The sequence below is a fragment of the Panthera leo genome, chromosome A1 (genome assembly GCF_018350215.1).
Source record: "Panthera leo isolate Ple1 chromosome A1, P.leo_Ple1_pat1.1, whole genome shotgun sequence".
Lineage (NCBI taxonomy): Eukaryota > Metazoa > Chordata > Mammalia > Carnivora > Felidae > Panthera > Panthera leo.
Window position 1 is genome coordinate 138,845,733 of NC_056679.1, and position 21,272 is coordinate 138,867,004.

The window sequence follows — 21,272 nt, forward strand, 5'->3', positions numbered from 1 at the left end:
TAGACCATACAGTATCTTCGAGAAGAACCAAAAGAGGAGGGAAGTTTGTCATTCCTGAAGTCTTCATTCACCAAGAGCACAGGAATCCTCTAAGTGATAAACACCTCTTCGTGCCTCTGGCACAGATGTCCAGTTAACTGTGGCCCAGTTTCCCTGCTGTTGGCTGAGTGGTTTCCAGAGGCAGGGTGCCAATCTGCACATTGCTGACATTAATCCTTTTTACCATCTTTCATCTCATCTCCCACCTCTGACATCTCCCACCTCAACTCCACATTGTCAGCTCAGAATGGGCCCCTTCCCTTGCCAGTAAAAATGAATCTTTCTCATAGGACCGAAGTGAAGCACCCTTACTGGAGTGGTGATACAGCAGGAGGGACCTACCCCGGCACCCACCAGGCAGGGACAGACTGCCTGCCTCTGGGCCCCACCCCCAAACTCCTTTATCTTTGGAAACACCACCCACCACTGTTATTTCAGAGCGAGTTCTTGGCTTTGGCGCGAACGGGAAACTGACCTGGGATCTTTAGTGGTTTTCTCAGTGGATAGCCCTAGAACAACAGAGTTTCAAATTTCCGGCTGCAATACTCTTCCTTTGCTTGGGAGTGGGGCCTGAGCAGTGTCAGGGGAAAGGACTGCCTGGAGGGTGGTGATCCTTCCCCCAAAGTTTCCGTGGCAGACACAGCGTTGACCTGTGCTAATGAGGGCCTCGTGGGGCTGCGTGCACTTCCTCATGGGCCTTGCTGCCCAGTTGCCTCTGGTAGGACTGGCCTGGAGCCGGCAGAGCCCGGGTCAGGAGACAGGATGCAGGGTCTAGCCACTGTCTGAAGTGGGAGCGGGGACCGAGGCAGCCCAGCGCTGGGAACCGAGCGCTCAGACATTACTTCACATCTCAGCGGAATGATGCAACAACGTCCCCGCTGAGGGTTCTGTTAAACAGCTCAACGTTTGCTTCTCTGTCCTCAGTGATATTCTTGTCACCAGGCCAATGGCTTCATCACAGGAATGAAGCCAGGATCCTGTGATAGCCATTTTTTGTTGTCGGTAATGAGAGTAATCATACTGGGCTCCCACTTCCGGTCACGGTGCAAAAGCCAGAAAGAAGAAAAGTGGTACTGCCTTTCTAACTCCTCTTCCTGAAGACTAAATCTTTCTATATGATCCGTTCAACAAATATTCACTGAGTGGTTTTTGTGCCCATGGCAATATGCTGGGTGCTGGCTTTGCTAGAGGCTGCTGAGTCCAATAGCATCCTACCCTCAAGGAACTTGTGAGATGTGACAGAGGTTGGAAGTGCCCATAAAAACTAGGTGATCCAAAATAGCATTCCAGAGACCTGGAGCTAGATGGAAAGAAAGGCTATTTCTACCTGAGGAAGAACACTCAGGGACTGTGGGCTGTGTCGAGTTGTCCTCGTATGTATGTTAGACTCAAGGGTGAGTGATTTGCCTCTACCGTTGTAACTCAGCGAGCATGTGGGCATGGGTGAGCTTTTCCTCTCTCCATCCCTAAATGTGGTAGAATCTGTATTTTACATCAAATCTCTCCTGGTCTAACCTTTATACCACTTCTACAATAGATGAAAAAAGAGAGGGTGGGGGACCTCTCAGTAATTTAGAATGACACCTGATAATAAACCCCACTGCCCATTCAAGATCCACCAGCCCCACACTGATAGTCCCCCGGGACCCACAGGAAAATTGACAAGGATTCCATTTGGAGAATTGAGAATGGCCCGTGGATGTCTTCGCTTCTTCACCATAACTCCCATTCTTCCTTCTATCAGCAATGCACTCACAACACACCCCTTCCTCTCCCAGTGCCTAAAACATCACTTTCCAGGGACCTACCTGAAGACTCTACCCAAGAGAGGTTCTCCCTTCCACCCCCCCCCACCCCACCTGCCTGTTCAATTCATGAAATACATTAACATGTGTAACGTTTATTTTCTTAGCATCTACCTCTCTGACCGGACTGCAAACTCCTTAAGGGATCCTTTCTGTCTTGCTCATGATGGTATGCCCAGTGCTTAACACAGGGCCCAACACATAGTAGATGTGTAAAACTTAGATGCATGAAGAAATTACTAAACGAATAAATGCGGTAGCCAAGACCGTGGTTGCCACACCAATAAGATGAAAGAATTCGAGCCAAGGATCCAGGTTGAATAATCTATGATTATTGGAAAACTTGGCAAACTCAAAGCTAGCTGCTCACCGGAAAGGATTGAGTATGCCTGATTTACACAGAGTTTTCCAAGGGCCACCTGGGTGGCTCAGTCTGGTAAGCGTCCGACTCTTGATTTCAGCTCAGGTCACGATCTCACTGTTCTTGAGAATGACCCCTGCCATCTGCGCTGTCAGCACAGAACCTACTTGGGATTCTCTCTCTCCTGCTCACTCTCTCAAAATAAATAAATAAACTTTAAAAAACAAGTAGAGTTTTCCTACTAGAGAGATAAAATAGGCAATCAATGGGAGAATGTTGGGCATTCTGATGTCATTTTTTTTAAGTTTATTTATTTTGAGAGAGAGAGAGAGAGAGAGAGAGAGCAAGTGGGAGAGGGGCAGAGAGAGAGAGGGAGAGAGAGAATCCCAAGCAGGGTCCACAATGTCAGGGTGGCGCCCGGGGCGGGGCTCCATCTCAGGAACGATGCATTTATGACCTGAGCCGAAATCAAGAGCCGGATGCTTAACTGACTGAGCCACCCAGGTCCCCTGATTTCATTTTTTTTTTTTTTTTGAGGCCCAGGCTTGGCCCCATCCACTGGGGACATTAATATTAAAATGGCTTCAAAATACTTTCTGACCATTAAAATTGCCTCTGCTCAAACCCACGAGCTTGCATGAAGTACCTCAGTTTCAACTTAGTTCTAGCACTGCCTTAGCGATCCTAAAAGTGGGTGGTCTGAACCTCTGCTTCTAAGCCTACTTCAGACTCAAAGAAACCACACATTAGTTCAAAACACAGAGGCCAAAGGGATTGACTGGATCAGCAATGTTGGTAAACACAGTGGCTTTTTTTTCTGTAATCAGCAGGAAACACAAGCTCCTGTTCAGGACAAGAAGGGAAAAAAGCGCCGAAAGTAATTTCTATCTGAAGCTGTTTAGCAGCCCCTGTGAAATGCATCATGGGTGTCATTCTAATTCCCACCAGACCCAGCTCCAAAACAATTTCTAATCAGTCTTTTCTGTTTCCTGTTAGCAAAGACTTAGAGTTATGAAAAAAAAAAAAATCCACTGGGTATTCCCAAGTGTTGCAAGGCTTGGAATCCTGCACATCTTACAAACAGAAGTCAAAATTAAAAGTCTTAATGAAAAGTTCTGTTCTCATAATCGAATCTTGAACATGTGCCCTGTGGCTGCCAGTTCTGACATGGTAACTCATTTCAATCTTCCTCCAAAAGATAGGTCAACGGTATACGGGATGAACCATTAACAGAAGATTATTACTTATTATTATTTCTGGTTTTGAAGGGAATAGTTTTGAAGGCTCCCAAATCTGGAGCCTATGGTTAGGGCCCGAGGCCTGTAGTCAAACTGAAGTTTTCTTTGCTATACTTGAGCCCTTTCTTCACTTCTCCCATGCACACACGTATGCATGACATCACAAAATTTCATATTAGTGGGAAGGACAAACACATTTTAGAGACCTTAAGTATTGAAAAAATCAACTGTAAAAATGGTGGATTCATCCAAGAAAACTCCTTTTATTTGAAAATAAGAGTCTTGGGGCACCTGGATGGCTCAGTCAGTTAGGCGGCCGACTTCGGCTCAGGTCATGATCTCACGGTTCCTGGGTTGGAGCCCCATGTTGGGCTCTGTGCTGACAGCTTAGAACCTGGAGCCTGCTTCCGGTTCTGTCTCCCTCTCTCTCTGCCCCTCCACTGCTCACACTCTGTCTCTGTCTCTCAAAACCAAATAAATGTTAAAAAATAATAATTAAAAAAAAGAAAAGAAGAATCATTTCTGAGAGCGTTGGAGACCTCTTAGAAATGTCTGGAAGGGAAATGATGTGAACATCCTTTCTGCTACCAAGACTGTCAGTAGTTAAAGCCTACTATATTATGAAAAGCTCAGTTTTACTTATTAATTTTTTTAACGTTTATTTATTTTTGACAGACAGAGACAGAGCATGAGCGAGGGGAGGGCAGAGAGAGAGGGAGACAGAATCCGAAGCAGGCTCCAGGCTCCGAGCTGTCAGCACAGAGCCCGACAGGGGGCTCGAACCCACAGACCACGAGATCATGACCTGAGCTGAAGTCAGACGCTCAACCGACTGAGCCACCCAGGCGCCCCTCAGTTTTACTTATTAAACTGTTCATCCATGTTTGGAAAGCTTTGGGTGGAGCTGGAAGTAGGTGGGAAGCCAACCGCTGTGCCCATGTGACAGCAGCCGTTGAGGGCCTAGGAGGAATCTGAACTGGAAGTCCCAACCACTGTCCCTGGCCTCCAGAAGACCTTTTCTTCTTGTGACCACCTTGTTAACCAAGATAAGACCTTGCCTATGGCTTATTATATCTTGATTATTCAACTGGTGGGTTCCACATGTGCCTGATGTCTCCCCCAGTGTTGACATACTTTTTGACTATTTCTGGCTGGGGGACATCCAGGAGGTGCAATTCTAACAATTCAATTGTTCCACTCTTTACAACTACAAGATTTTTTGAAGAAGAAACCTTAAAGCTGTGGCATAATCAAGCTTCTTTGGACAATCTATCCATGTAAATCATGCCTGATGGATCTATCCCCTTTGTCCCTGCATGACCGAAATGGAACCAAATTAATCAAATGTTGTTATTCCATTTTGCCGTTTTGTATTTCTTAAAAATATAAATGTGGGGGTTTTTAAGATTTTATTTTTAAGCTATCTCTGCACCCAATGTGGGACTCTAACTCACCACCCCAAGATCGAGTTGCACGCTCCACCACATGAGCCAGGCAGGCACCCCAGAAGTCCCCATATTTTGAGTGCCTGTAGGAGCCCTTTTTACCAAAGAGCAGCACCCTCTTGTAGATATTCTCCCAATGATCCAATGGCGATCCAAGTCATATCCCCTAAGTTTTCTGTAAAGGACTCTCGGGTTCTATGAAAGCCTCGGTAGCTCTGCAGCCTACCATGCAACGATGTAACGGAAAGACCATCTCACTCCAAGAAAAGGCAGCAACACGCGGGGAGTGAAAAAGGAATTTCACCTGGTGACAAGAAACACCACTGGGCTCTAGCACTGCAGCTACCACTTTCTCCTCCCCCTCCTCCTCCTCCTCCTCCTCCTCCTCCTCCACCTTCCCACTCCCCCTCCTCTTCTCTCCCTCCACCTCTTCCCCATCTGTGTGAAGACAGAGGAGCCAGCTGATCAGACCCCTTCCAGCACAGAGTTGGAGTAAGCTTTCTCCCCTCAGTGCCTCTGAATTTTGCACCTCTTTTCCTCCTCAAATTCATCTCTGAGGCTCTGTGGGGCCTGCAGGCAGGCGCATTCCAATCTTGAATATTTCCTTGTCAGGGAATCCTCATTAGCTGGCTTCTGAAGTCACTCTTTTCTCCAGCTCTCTCTGGAAAGCAGGAGTCGTGTCTTTGTCCCACGCTAATTTGCCCTCTCCACCCCTCGCACCGCAAGCCCACTGTTTCTGAAACAATAGATGGAGGAGAAAATAGTTCCGGGATTCGTCTCATAAATCTTTCACTGACTTTCCTGGAAATTCTCTACCCTTGAGCGAGTTTGGTGTGGAAGAGCCTTAGAAGATCATTCCTGACTCATTAGCCCGTTTCTACAATGTGCCAGCTGGATCATCTGAAAATTATTCAGCTACCCAGGAGGGAAGGCTTTTTGCCAAACTATAGGCTACCTCGAAGAAGTTAGCACAATCCTGTCCGAGGCAAAGCCAAGAGAAGGCCCTTCAGAGAACCATTTCCTGGCCCTCAGAGCATCAGTGCCCCCCTGGAGTGGATTTTTTCAGAGATTCAATCCCTGCCTGCAAGGCTTCCTAAAGAAGGCTTCGGGAAGTTATCCACTGTGCTGCTGCCTTTCTGTGTATCTGGGAAGAAAGAAGTCCCATAGCTTACTATTCCTGATGGGGTGGGTCCTGGGAAATATTATTACCCTGCCCTTTCAGACCCCCATGAACTCAATCAGGCTGACAACACAAGCCTTTAAATTTCCTGGGGCGCCTGGGTGGCGCAGTCGGTTAAGCGTCTGACTTCAGCCAGGTCACGATCTCGCGGTCCGTGAGTTCGAGCCCCGCTTCAGGCTCTGGGCTGATGGCTCGGAGCCTGGAGCCTGCTTCCGATTCTGTGTCTCCCTCTCTCTCTGCCCCTCCCCCATTCATGCTCTGTCTCTCTCTGTCCCAAAAATAAATAAAAAACGTTGAAAAAAAAATTTTTAAAAAAATAAAAATAAATAAATAAATAAATAAATTTCCATGTATGCACTCACCATTTATTTTCTGAATAACTTTTATCTCTACTACTTTGGCCTCTTCCACGTCTAAGATTCTATCATCACTTTCTCATCGTATTTGTGTCTGTTTTTCTATCCCTTGTTAATGCTCTACTGGGCATGCCATTTTATCAATAATGACAGATTGATAGATCAATAAGAAATTCCACCATTTATTGAACCCTTACCTGTGTCGGGCACTGTGCTGGGGATTTACATACATTAGCTCACGTAGGTCTCCACAGCACTGCTAAGTAAGTGTGTAATAGCCTATTTACAATGGAGGAAACCGAGGTTTAGGAAAATGAGGACTGTCAGTCACATCACACAGTTAGAAAGTGGCCGTCAGCATTTGAACCTTGCTCTATTTGGCTCATGAGCACTCTGGCCATAGCCGTTGCCCTAAAACACAGAGAGCCCAGGAAACGTAGAGTTTCTCTAATTACCAGCCACATCCGAGCACCTGCCATAGAGCTGGAGCAAGGTCCACCGTCACCAACTCTCTGAAGTCTGGTGGTGTAGACCCGGGCGGCCACAACAATTTCTGCAAAAAGGCACAATATAAGAGGAATTTAAGAATTGTCAGAAACCTAGAGGCCAGAAACATGTCTAGCTCCTAATACAGAGCAGGGTGCTAAATAGGTGCCTGATGAAATGCTTTTGATGATGAAAGAGAATTCCTCAGGCAAGGGAGACAGGAGATCAGTGAAGAGTATTAAATGAAGGCCCCCAGGGAACAAAAACAGGGGTGCCATCAAAGACAAAGAGACAAGTCAGACAAACATAAAACCAGCACAAGTATGAATAGAAAAGGTGAGGCTTTAGAAGTCAGAGCCATGGGAGAAGGTCAGAGAATGTACCTGAAGTCCCTCTGCTGTCGAATCCCATTCTTCAAATCTCTACATTTCCCTCCACCTCACTGCTAACGCTTCAGCAACATGGGCCAGTAAAGTGCCGAAACCTAATGAGGTTTGAGTTTAGAAAAATCATTGGTGTGAATTAGGACAGACTTGGTTTTAACATATTAGTCTCTCTGTCCTTAGCTTTCTCATCACATATATCCATTCACCCTAACATATCGAAAGCCCAGGGCAGCACTTGCGCAGGGGACTCGAAGCTGAGGTGGCCGAGCTGTCAGGAGGGGCCTGAGTGGGCGCTTCGAGGACCCAAGATTGTCTAAAGCCACAGGGGAAATGGTGGAACATTCACCATCACCATTGCCAGAAAGAGCGATGTATGGCTTTGCTCTTTTCTTAAGCTCCCAATGTGGCTTCATACTATACCTTGTATGAGCTTTTATTTCTGAATCTTGGCTAAACTCCTTAGGCTTAACCTACTGGCCTCAAAAGTATTGGGCATTTTCGTTGTCTGTCTACCTCCTCATTACTATAGTAATCGGTTACGTACTCTTGTTGGGAATAAACATGATGAGTACCTCTCAGCTCAACTCCACTCATGCCATCACAGATAACTAGGCTAAAAATCAACAGCAGAAGAAATACGAAGAAGAGTCCATCCCAACATTAAGAGATATTCCTATTAGTGAAGTAAGCCAAAAATTCTTTCTTGCAGTCAAAGAACTTTGCACCAAAAATGAAATTCTATGTAGAGTAACAACAAGCGTTTATTATAAAAGTTTTTGATGTAATGATTTCGACCATAATGATTTTGAATATCTCTTATTAAAACCCGGTATCGAAATGTAAAAAAATAAGTTGAACCTCTCTTAGATTAAGTTCCATGATGATCGTTCGAGGCTCAGCTTGTCCCCTTCCGAGGAGCCAACCTGCCCTCTCGCCCATAGGGACTTCTCTCTCCTCTAAAACACTTACCTTCTGCCCACCTCACAGAGGGGAGCCCTGTCATCCTCACCTCAGTAAAAAGCAACTCTTACCGCGAACTGCTCAAGCTGAGACCCCAACATCCTTGGTTTGTCATTTCCCATCCACGGTTACATCAATCTGTCAGCAAGCCGTGCCAACCACACCTTCAAAACATATCCCAGTGTGCACCCTTCCCCCATCCCGTGCCTTTCCCACCACCAACACTCTCTGGGACTCCTGCAGTGGCCTCGCAGCCAGCCTCCCTGCCTCCACTTGGATGTTCCTCTGCTGTTTCTCCACACAGCAGCCAGAGTGAGATTTTCAAAATAAATCGGGCCGTATCATTCTTCTGCTTCACCACATCTAAACTTAAATCTAAAACTTCCTACCTGAGGCTACAAGGCTGTATCTGATCTGGGGCTCCCATACGCCCATGGCAACCTCTCTGACTTATCTGCCTCCTCCTATATATACCCTGCAGGTAAATGGACCTTCTTTGTGTTTCTCCAGTCACTAGGCTTGTTCCATTCTTGGGGCACTGAACTTGCTAGTCTCTTCACCTAGACACTTCTGGTCCCAGATCATCCCAGGGTTAACTCTTCTGTGATTCAGATCTCAGTTTCAGTGTTCCCTCCTCAGAAAATCAACACATTCTCCATCAACTATTTTCAACCCAAAATAGCTGATGAAACACTTTCAGATCCATCGCCATTAAATTTTTGTCATAGTACTTATTACTAGGTTGTTCTTGATTGCCGACTTGTTTACATAATTGCCAACCACATCTTCCATACCTGCATAATTAGAATGTAGGCTTCATTATACACCCTATGCCACACTATTTCCCCAGTGCCTAGGAAAGCGCTCTGTAAATATTTACTGGATACATTCATGTAGTATGATGTAAGTTTTCCTAACTAGGAAATGGTGCTACTGATACATAAAGGCTAGTGTGTTTCAGAGGAGAAAGAAAGCAGTGTGCAATGGCTGTGTCACGGGGGCCACATGGAGGTGAGACAAGCTGGGCCATGCAGCGGGAGTAGAAGCTGAGCGGTGAGAGGGAACAAGTCATGCATATCTGGCCAGGGATACGGCACAAGGACAATGTCCTCAATACACAGTAAGAAGCAGTAAGGTCTGGACACAAACCTAGGCAGCCCAACTCAAATACTCCAAGCTCCAACTCCTGGTAAGCTGAGGAATTCTGTATTCATTCAGACCTGAGATGATGACCTACACAAAAGTGAGGCTGGAATGGAAATTGAGTGGAAATGGAAAGGAGGGAAAATGAGAGGGATGTTATAGAGAAGAGAGGAAGAGGCAGCAAGTTATTTTACTATAATTAAACAGAGCAGAAATAAGTTAGAAGTAGCAGAAAGAATCAGAGATGAATTTGAAAATGAAAAATAAACTTTAAAAACTGGAGAAAATGGTAGTGCTATTGATTGTAAAGAGGGAGATCCAGATTATGTGGGAAGGTGGGTCAGATTTTAATAGAATTGAGGCTGAGAAGGTGGCAGGGGCTTCTAATAGAAGTATCTAGGAAGCCATGGGAAATGTGGACTGATGTCTGGTGACATGACAGCCAGAGAAATGTGTCCCTGAGTCATCTAGACAGGAATCACAGACGATGTTGTGTTATATTCCAAGAGAGGGGAAGACTGAAGAGACTGTCCCTATGTCCCTCTGTTCAGCTGCTGTCTTCCAGTTTCAGGAAGGGGAGACCTGCCCCAAGGTAGAGGTGGAGGTGGATCCCAAGCAGCCTCCCAGAAGCACAGAGCAGCATGTTGGAGCACTAGGGAATTGGAGAGTCTATGACATGGGAAAATAGGATCCAGGTGCTGGTGCCCAAAGCAGGCAGGGCACATGTATCAGGAAGTTGAAAAGGTAGAAACCATTGGAGACTCATTGAGGAGGGAATGAGAATTTGGTCCAGAAATGGGGACAGATAGAAGAAGGGAGGGAAGCCAAGGGGGATATACATTATTTATGGTAAAAGACCCCGGGGGGTAGAGTCCAGTGGCCAAAGGATAAAGTGGCCAAATGTGACCAGAGTGTCCTGTGTTTCAAGGAGGTCAAGAAGAATAAAGTCTAAGAAAAGGTAATCAGGCTTTCCAATCGGTGAATTTACATTGACTATTTGGGAACAATTTCAGTCGAGTGTCGGGACAGAAACCAGATCACTTGGGTTTATGGGTAGGAAATAGAAATCCCAGATGCACAGAATTGGCTCAAGAGGAAGAATTGCAATAACTTTTTTTTTTTTTTTTACTCTTCTTTAGTGGATGAAGTCATGAGCTCAAAGAGAAGAAATGGAGGTGGGGGGTCAGAGGAACAGAGAAACGTTGGCATAGGTGCTATGAAGACAGTGTAGACGATAAACTTTCAGGTGTGGTGGTTATTCAAAAAGTGAAAAATGCTGAATGCAGTCATTTGTTCACTCAGTAAATACTTTCTGGGCATTGTCTTAGGCAAAGAGATAAGGCCATGAATAAGACAGTAGCCCATGCCCTTAAGTAGCTTGCGGTGGTGGGTGGTCAGGGCAGCCATGATCATGCTCACAATCGCTCTTGTGTAAGACTTCATATTTGGAAAAGTACTTTCACATTCCCTTATTTCATTCAAACCAGACATGGTTCCTTTGAGGTCAATGTAGGGAAATTCACTTTGCAAAAATAGTCAAGCTAAGGCTGAGACATTAGAAGGCATGTTAAAGGCTCCAGAGCTAGTTACTAGGAATGTAAAAATGACAGCTCTTGTTTCTGGACTTAGAAACAACAAACAGAGGACTGGATGGACAGAAATACCTATTTTGGGCATTTCTTTTCTGCACTCTCTCCTCCCTCCCCTCTTTAAGTCAGATGAAGTCTTCTTATATCTAATTTCTCCAACTGGGCTTAGCTCCAGCCTTGAAATGCAATTCAAGTCTAATACTCAACATTGGATTTGCATGTGGCCAAAGATAGCAGCCATCGTTTTTATTTTTTTATTAAAGTCTACTTATTTCTTTTGAGAGAGAGAGAGAAAGAAATTGCAGGAGGGGCAGAAAGAGAGGGAGAGAGAGAATCTCGAACAGGATCCACACTGTCAGTGCAGAGCCTGAGGCAGGACTTGAACTCACAGACTGGGAGAACATGACCTGAGTCAAAATCAAGAGTCAGATGCTCAATGGACGGAGCCACTCAGGCACTCCAGTAGCCATCAGTTTTTAGATGAACAATGCGTAGTAGACAATTTTAGGTACATTAACTCAAATCCTCAAGAATCCAGCCATCCCCTAGGATTTCCTTGTTCCTTGACCTCTAGTGAACTTGGCTTGAACCTCAATTCTAAAAACCACGGAAGTTCCAAGCCCTTCCCTCAATTTCCATGAATTCCCAGAGCATTAGTCTAATCTTTTACCTAGCTTACATCCACATGTGCTATCTCCTCTTTGATCCCAAACTGAAATCCAGCCCCATTCACGTGTTTCTAGAACCAATCTGGTTAGTTTAATCAAATTTATAGATTTGCTAGGGGGGCAAGAAAAGGGCTTGAGGAAATGTCTAACTGAACAATATAGAGCCCTCCACCATCACCCTATCTCTGCTCTCTCCTCCTTTCCCTTTCCCTTTTTCCTTATAAGCTAAGTCAAATCCTCCTCTTATTGCCTGCAATTGAGTGTATTCATGGCAACGGGTGTCTTGAGCTTGCCCTTATGGGTCTTACCCTCGCCCCAGTATTTCTTCCAGACAAATATAGTGTTCTCTACAAGAGAAGTTAAGGCAAATAAAATGTCCACATCTGGTGACATCTGTAATAACCCTCTGAAACACACGTTATTATTACTTTCATTTTGTAGAAGAAGAACTTGATGTACAATAAATCCAAAGCCTCTGCCCACATTTTCGTAGTTGGTAAGTAGTAAGTCCAGATTGCAACTGAGATCTGTCTGACTTTGAAGTCCATGTGTTTTGCAAGACACCGTGATCTGGAGGTTATCTCAGGAGGGTCTAGATGAAGGACCAAATCTTGAAGAAAGGGAAATGGGGAAAGGCCATTTTCTTCCATATTCAGGAAGAAAGTGTCAAGCAGAAAATCATGCCTGCAGAAGAATTTCCCTGCGCATACTCCAGTGAGAATAATGCCTAGAACACCCAAATTATTATTTGAGTCTGCTACAGATCCGTCTGTAACTTTAAAATCTGACAGAGGAGTTTATCTTGATGTGATGGTTATCCCAAGCACCCGAAGTACTTAGACCTTAGCATTATCCACTTTAGAAAATTGCAGTGTGACAACATGGATGGACCTTGAGGACATTACGCTAAGCGAGATGTCAGATGGAGAATGACAAATATCGCATATCACTTATATGTGGAATCTTAAAAAAAAAAAACCAACTTGTAATAACAGAGTAAAATTATGGTTACCAGGGGAGGGAGGGTGGCGGGACGGGACAGATGCCGATCAAGGGTACAAATTTGCAATGCGCTAGAGATCTAATGTACAATATAGTGAATGCAGACAACAACAGTGTATTGTAATCATCAAACTTGCTTAAGAAGCTGTCTTAATTATTCGAACCGCTAACAAGAGATGATAATTATGTGACCAGAGAGTTGCGTATAATTGCTACAGTGGCAACCATGCTGTAATATACAAAGGTATCCGATCAGCATGTTGTGCGCTTTGAGTTTACACGATGTGCTACGTCAAATACATTTCAATTATAGAAAAAAGGAAAGAAGATTACCGCGGAGACTAACCCCAAGAAAAATGAAGTCATGACTGAGAAAGCATCATTTAAAAGATCCGGAGGCTGACCACAAGGATGGTATGGATGACTGGATTTAACATGGGGAATGAATCGCCTAGCCTCGGGACTCTCTTCCTACTGATGCCGTGAACCTAATTGTTTTTTTTTTGTTTGTTTGTTTGTTTGTTTTAATTTTTTTTTTTAACATTTATTTATTTTTGAGACCGAGAGAGACAGAGCATGAACAGGGGAGGGGCAGAGAGAGAGGGAGACACAGAATCTGAAACAGGCTCCAGGCTCTGAGCTGTCAGCACAGAGCCGGACGCGGGGCTCCAACTCACAGACCGCGAGATCGTGACCTGAGCCGAAGTCGGACGCTCAACCGACCAAGCCACCCAGGCGCCCCGAACCTAATTGTTTATGAGCATCGGCCTCACCTAACTGATGTGTTTGCAATACGTTGCTGGCAGAATAGAGCCCAGAAATTAGGTCTATACAAATAGGGTGAGCTATTGCATCTGACTTCTTGGTTTAACAAAAATTGTAGAAACACATCCTAAGGGGATTCCCCCTTCTCATCACCCCCGTACGCTTTACAAAAGATCTATCATCATCACCACTGTTTAACAGAGTCCATGCGTGGGCTGGGCACTATCCATCCACCTAAGGACGAGGAAAAGCAGGGCTGTTACCTTCACAGAACTTCTAATGTAGTGGGAAAGATCTTATTTTTAAAAATCACAGAAATGAATGTGTAATTGCACTAACAAATTCTAAATACTTGCATTGATTTATTTGCTTCTCATAACCCTAAAAAGTAGGAAGTATTACCTTCATTTTATGGAAGAGTAAATTGGGGTTCAGAGAGATTAAGTGATCAGTGTAAGGTTACATGGAATTGCTATTTGATCTACATCAGTCCAAGTTCAAAGCTATCCCTCTGCATTCTTGAAACACTAAAAAAAGAAGGACCTAACTTGAGCGTTTTGACATTGAATCATGACACATTAGGTCATGTTACTCTGGGGTTTTTTTAAGTTTTTATTTTAATTTCAGTTAGCTAACATACAGTGTTATATTAGTTTCATGTGTACAATATAGTGATTCAGCACCTCCATACATCACCCAGTGATCATCACAAGTGCCCTCCTTAGTCCCCATTGCCTGTTTAACCCAACCCCCCTCCCCGCTGGTAGCGATCAGTTCTGTATAATTAAGAGTCTATTTCTTGATTCCTCTCTCTCTCTCTCTCTCTCTCTCTCTCTCTCTCTCTCTCCCTCCCCCTCCCTCTCTCCCTCTCCCCCTCTCCCCCTCTCCCCCTCTCCCCCTCTCCCCCTCTCCCCCCCTCTCTCCCTCTCCCCCTCTCCCCCTCTCTCCCTCTCTCCCTCTCTTTCTCTCTCTGTTAAGTAATTTCTACACCCAACATGGGTCTTGAACTCATAACCCCAAGATCAAGAGTTGCATGTTCCAATGACTGATCCAGATAGCCACCCCTGTTTTGTTTCTTAAATTCCACATGTGAGCAGTATACTCTCTAGCTCCATAAAGAAAATGTGGTACAGGGACGCCTGGGTGGCTCAGTCGGTTAAGCATCTGACTTCGGCTCAGGTCATGATCTCACGGTCTGTGAGTTCGAGCCCAGCGTTAGGCTCTGTGCTGACAGCTCAGAACCTGAACCTGCTTCGAATTCTGTGTCTCCCTCTCTCTCTGCTCCTCCCCTGCTCATGCTTGCGTGCTCTCTCTCTCTCTCCTTCAAAAATAAGTAAGAACATTAAAAAAAATTTTTTTTTAAAGAAAATGTGGTACATATATACAGTAAAATATTACTCAGCCATGAAAAAGAATGAAATCTTGCCATTTGCAGGCCATGTTACTCTGTTAAAGTGATAATATGAGGCAGGGGGGATGATTACCTCTTGAGCTTTGTGGAACCTTCCTGGGGACGTCCTTACAGTTTCGGCTGTCACATTCCACGAGATTATGGATATGAACAAGTCCTTGGATTTTTCTTATCCTGAGCTCTCAGAGATGATTTTAGCACCTGACTGGCTCAGTCAGCAGAGCATGCAACTCTTGATCTTGGGGTTATGGGTTTGAGCCCCACATTGAGTGTAGAGATTACTTAAAAATAAAATCTTTTCTTAAAAAGGGGAGTGGGATGCTTTTAGAACCTACTTTTGATTATTCCTTTGTTTGTTCATCATGTGATTGTTATCCTAGTTTATTTGATTATTTAGTAATTGTCCTTGATTATTCTCAACCAGAAAATGACCAAAATTCTTAGCATGATAGGTCCCTATGACCTCACCCCTTTCATTCCCTCTCTAGCTCCCAAGCTGGAGCATTCCACTCTTTTTAAGATCCTATCTTCTCATTTAATTGCTTTAGAAACTTTTTTTTGTCCTGCATAATACCTGCATAAACATATTGCAGGTATTTCCTCCTTTGCAATCTCACCTTTGTTAAAGCTCTTAAGGTGTTTGTGCCTCGGCAGGTGAACCTTGAGTTTCTCTAGGTAAGAACCATGTCATATCCATCAAGACAATTCTAGCGGTTAAGAACAGGCATACAGTATGACCTTGATAAATGCTCGGTGGATGAAAGTATGGATGAGTAAATGTGTGACTGAACATCCCGTAACTTAGGGCTCTAACAGTCCAGGAGAGACATAATTTCAAATTCCTCACAAGCCGTTTCATTTAAGTAGCTCAATAATTAGCATCACAGACTATCAGCTCTGGAAGGTTCCTGAAGTAACCTCTTCCAACACTTGTATTTTATAGATGAGGAGCTGGGTTTTGCAGAGAAGGCTTGCCCAAGGTCGTGTCTTCATTACTCTCCACCTGCCCCACAATCACTCTTGGTTGCAGGGGCTTCATTCTTCTTGTGAGCTCAAACGCAATCCCAAGACTTTTTTTTTTTTTTAATTAAAATTAATGGCTGATCTACAAAGGAGGCTGTTAGTGTCACAATCACCCAGGGACCTTGAGAGACACTCTGGCGGGTGGAAGGGGGCAGAGGCAATGAGGTCATCCGGTGTCTGTATTTATCAATAGGGATCTTAGTTCCTTCCTTCCATGAGGACTCTCTGCATTTAATGGGGAATTTTAAAAGCTTGTGGTTTGCAATAAGATCCATCACTGTGGCTTCAGTCAGGTCTATTGTTCCTTGCTGCTCACTACACGTACAAAGTGGGACTCAAACAAATGTGGGTTGATATTGAATAAATATACATACGGCATCGGTAACATACAATTAGCTCAATCATAGATAGTGCAACTAATACTCAACCATGAGTTGTAGCCAAGAACCTGGCAGTCTCACCCCTAAAATTATGATCGCGTTGAATTCTTTACCAAGAGGTTTTACCTTTAAAGAAACATGCAAAAAATGTAATTCTCCTGCTTATCGCTCAAGAAGCACCCAGACCTCCCTGGCCTGCCCGTGGTTCTTTGTCTGTTGGTTCTTCCCTTTAGAAAGCAACACCACATTTTGTTCATCCATGCATGTCAGTAGACATTTGGGTTGTTTCCCCTTTTTGGCTGCGGTGAATAGCACTCCTTAGGAGCTCAGGTATGAAGTCCCAACCAACTCCCACTTATTTTTACTGGCCACCCTTAACTGCAAGGGAGATTGGTGAGCACATTTTGTCTGAAATTTCCTCCAAGATAGTTTATCTGGAGGCTAAAGGACTGTATCCCCAGAAAGCCCATTCTTCTACAGGAATGGGCTTCCTTCTTCCTGTAGAAGATGGACGTGTTCGGGCCTGAACTTACATTTTTCTGAGCATTTTCACGTATCTACCCTCTCATCTCCAGAGCTACATTTGCAATGACCTGTTTAACATCCCCACTCGGAAAGTCGCTGGCATTTTCACTCAACAGATCAGAAAAGGTAATTACCCTCTAACTCCTCCCCACCCACCAAAGAGCTCTTCCTTGTTTCAAGTCAAATAGGCTTTCTTTAAGTAACCTTAAAGTATCAGGTACAAATATGATCATTCGTATTGTGAAGCTCCAAAAACGAGATATGGATGAGAATACTTTTCAAAAGTATTTGTCCGTGGACCCCTTTTTTTCTTTTAGGGGACGCTTCTTGGGATAAGTGTGCTGAGCAATGTATTTCCCAGAATACATTTCTGGGAAATAGCCATCAAGTGTGGGAATTCATAAACGTCAAGGCTCTCTTACCTTTGGTGCTTTTCGAGTCACCTCGACTCTGTCTCCCAAAGTCTCTCATCTCTGCTTTCCTTCCCTTCTCTCCTGCTAAATTAGTTAATCAAGGTGGTCATTAGACTGAAGTGGTCCTAATAGCTTAGCAACCACCAACATCAACAAACCAAAACTGAAGCCTGTAAAGCCTCAAGGTTACTCAGTGGGAACCTAAGGACAACCAATCACAAATGGCTACCTAGGCTTTTCCAAGTAAGGCAATAAGTAAGCTAATCAATAACTTCGTTGCTTTGCATTCGCCTTTGGTCTATGAGAGTCTCTTTGTGCTCTGGTCAGAAGAGCGCCCTTAACCCCTTCTGTTTCCTGCTGCCCTCTTCAAATCAATCTTAAAAAATTTTTTTTTAATGTTTATTTCTTTTTGGCAGAGAGAGAGAGAGAGAGAGACCAAGCATGAGTGGGGGAGGGGCAGAGAGTGAGGGAGACACAGAATCTGAAGCAGGCTCCAGGCTCCGAGCCGTCAGCACAGAGCCCAATGCAGGGCTCGAACTCACGGACCGCGAGATCATGACCTGAACCGAAGTCGGACACTGAACCGCCTGAGCCGCCAAAGCACCCCCAGATCAATTTCTGTTCAAACAAGCTCTTAAAAGTTTTAATGTACCTCAGTTTATCTTTTAGCACTGCCTTTCATTTCTAAGGCTACCAGACCACCTTTCCCAATGTGACTTGTCTCCCTGACCTAGGACATTTGTCTTGTTCGTTCGTTCCACACCAGTGGTTGTGCTGGGCACTAGCAATGCAACAGTGAATAAAGGAGCCGTGGTCCCTGTCTTCTTCACGGATCATGTTGCTTATGGTCCAAAAGGCATGGAGAGACAGACCTACATCAAGTAATCACACAGCAAGAGGAAGATGATAACTGTGAGGGGCACTGCAGAGAAGAACATGATGCTATGTGGCTCTCTGGGAAAGTCCCTAAGGAGAGATGTTTGAGCCTAGAGCTCCTGGCTGCTTGGGAACTCATTAGGCAAATGGAAGGAAGAGTTTATCAAGGAGAGCTGGGGCAGGAGGAAGTCTCATGAGGACAGGACCTGCAGGTCACGGCAGTGAGGGAGATGAGCCAAAGGGGGCAAAGGAGATGGTTGGGGGGGGCAGGGGGGCCTTGAAGGCCTTGTTAAGAATTTGTACCTTTAGCCTTCAAGCCGAGGGGTGATTTATCGTTGTGTCTGTTTTGAAAAGTTGGTTTCATGTGCTGTGTGGATTGACATGGGACTGTAGAGAGGCAAAGGTGGATGCACAAAGACCAGATAGAAGTCCCTGCAAGCAGCCACGCAGATGATGGTGGTGGTGGTGGCAGTGGCTTGGGCCAGATGGCCATGGAGAAATGTTGACAGATTCGATGGTATTTCAGAGGGTGGGTCAACAGGACATTGGTTTGTATTGGATGAGGCTACCTGGGGGTAGATCTTTCTTCCCTGAGGACAAAAATCTGTATCTCCAGTATTTCTTGCTTCCCTGAGCCTAACTCCAGACCCTGCATTTAGTAGGAGAGGGCCAGTAGGTTTGCTGAACTGATTGGCTTTGGATATTTGCATAAAAGAGCAAAGGTTTGAGGAAAGCCAGTCTAACAGGTGCAGTTGTGATGCAAAAAGGAAGGGACAAATCCCACCCTCCTTTACCTTCCCAGAGTGAGTTAATAGGATTGCAGGGAGGAACACGCGGCGTGGGAACTCAAAAGGCAACTGTAACTCTCCCCTGTCTCTACCTGAGGGCACAGGCACAGAACCTTTCCGTGGCCGAAATGGAACTGTATAATCAACACTGTCCTCATGCACTGGAGAGCTGGACGGGCCTCTGTCGAGCCATGTGGCTCTACCAGGAAGAGAAAGGTTTGAAGGCCTATTCCAAATGAACATTTTGCAACGAAAAGCCCTTGCTGGGCCACTTCAATTAACTCGATGAATTGGTGCTCTTAGATGTGAGTGGCTGTGCCTGCAAATTGGAAAAAATTACCAAACCCAAAACACAGTGATCCAAAGAGCTTTTAGATTCATTGTAGTTCAAAACGCTCAACGTGAGACCGCCAGACAATATTCGTCGTGATCCACAACTCTTGAGAAGACTGGGAGTAAAGATCATCTCACCACAGTCATAAACAGAGTGACATTCTGTCAGAGATGCTGAAGAAAGTTCCAGACTCAGAGGTCAAGGATTGCCATTTTTGTCAATGCTAAAGCAATTATATGCCAGAAACAGAGGGCGCCTTGTCCTCAGTGGTCCCCTTCTTCGCTCTAAGGAGCCCTGGTGTTTTCCCCAAATCTTTGTCCCTGACCCCACACCATAATTACAGCTAACCTGACAGTTTTCCAAAGTTCAATGGCTCTCGCCTCAGTGACAGACTTAGAAATAGAAAAGTATTTTCTCGGAAACACAACAATGTTACCAACATCTATGATGCTCTGTAAGTGATTAGATAATACAAGAATGGGGGTGGTTTGGGGAAATTACAAAATGGTAACTGGTTGTGGGATAACAACCAGGAGGAAAAGAGAGCGCCTGAGGGGAATTGCTAAATCAGAGATTTTTTTTTTTTTTTTTTTTTTCCTTTAGCTGTTGCCCTGCATTTTCGTTAGTGGCTGCCTGGGGCTGAGAAGGCCACAGGCCTAATTATACCTGTGGACATCACACCACATAATAGAAGCATTAACATGGTGCCCAGTGACCTGCCTGAGAGCCCCTTCCCACCAGCCGGAAGGTTCTCAAACCAATCAAACGCAAAAGGTCATGAAATTTGGATGACATTAAAGAATTATTGTTAGGATTTTTTAGGTGTGATAATGATATTGCGGTTACGTTTAAGAAAGAGAGGAAGAGTCCATAGCTCTCAGAGATAAGGTTCGAAGTAGTTACCAGTGAAAAAATATGACGCCTGGGATCTTGGTCAAGAAAGTCCTGTTGGGGGCAGGGGAAAGGGTGGAGAATTAAGGAAGCACACTCAGGCTTGAATTGATAATTGCTGATGCCTCGTGATGGGAGGATGGGGCCAGTAGACAATGCTCTCTTTATGTGTGTATGTTTTTGGAACTTTCCATGATAAAAGTTTCAAAACACCACAAGCATTTTCTCTTTGTTGGTTTTGTTTTTTTTTTCAGAGACCCCTAAGAAAGCCAAGCTCTTGATAGCAAGAAACCCTTTTCTCGAAGCCAAGAAATCAATATAAACATGCGAGTGTTATCACATGTTCTTTGTGCTTCTAAAACATGAAACATTGAACTCTTTGCCTACAGAGGAAGGGAAAGCTAGGAATGAGGTTGAGACCCTCTCTTCACTCCACAAAACCATGAGTCACATCAACACATTTTCCTCACTTCTAGTCACATGTGCCCATGACCTGCCAGATGTTAGCCAACTGATTCGTTTCAGAAGAATTTTTAAAATTCTATTGTCATCATCAGACACAAGGCCCTGTGGGTAATATACTCCAAACAGGAACAAAACTGAGATCTGGTTATAAATTCTGTGTTCAGGGGTGCCTGGATGGCTCAGTCGGTTAAGCGGCCAACTTTGGCTCAGGTCATGATCTCATGGTTGAATAGGCTGCTATTCTGTCAGCACAGAGCCTGCTTTGGACTCTATGTCTCCCTCTCTCTCTGTCCCTCCCCTGCTCATGCTCTGCCTTTCTCTCAAAAGTAAGCAAACATTAAGAAATTTTTTTAATAAATTCTGTGTTCAAAAATAGCTTCTCCTCAGAGGCCATGTCCATAATTTCCCTTCAAAACTTCCCATTTGGGGCGTAAGGACTTCTCTGCCCAGGAATCTGGCTTTTGAGGTTCCCCTTTGATAGCTCATTTCTCAGCGGGTTTTGTCTCCCTCCACTCATGGCAAGAAGCTAAGATTGTTCTTTGGGAATTTTCCTCCCACCCTCTGGTTTCTTCTTCTTGTGCAGAGAACACAGGGTAACATCCTTTAGAGCCTCCTGCTATAGCTACTATTCAAGTAGGGCACTCGTCCCCTGTTGACTCTGGTGTTCTCAACCATCGAACCAACCAAGATCACAAAGTATCCATGTCATAACTTCTGTGAGCCCAGAACTATCTTAAGTCCTG

General features: G+C 44.7%; 1 pseudogene; it reads left to right on the forward strand.

The window, feature by feature from the left end:
* Positions 1 to 209: 209 nt before the first annotated feature.
* Positions 210 to 10,087, forward strand: LOC122230163 (annotated as a pseudogene).
* The last annotated feature ends 11,185 nt before the right edge of the window (positions 10,088 to 21,272 follow it).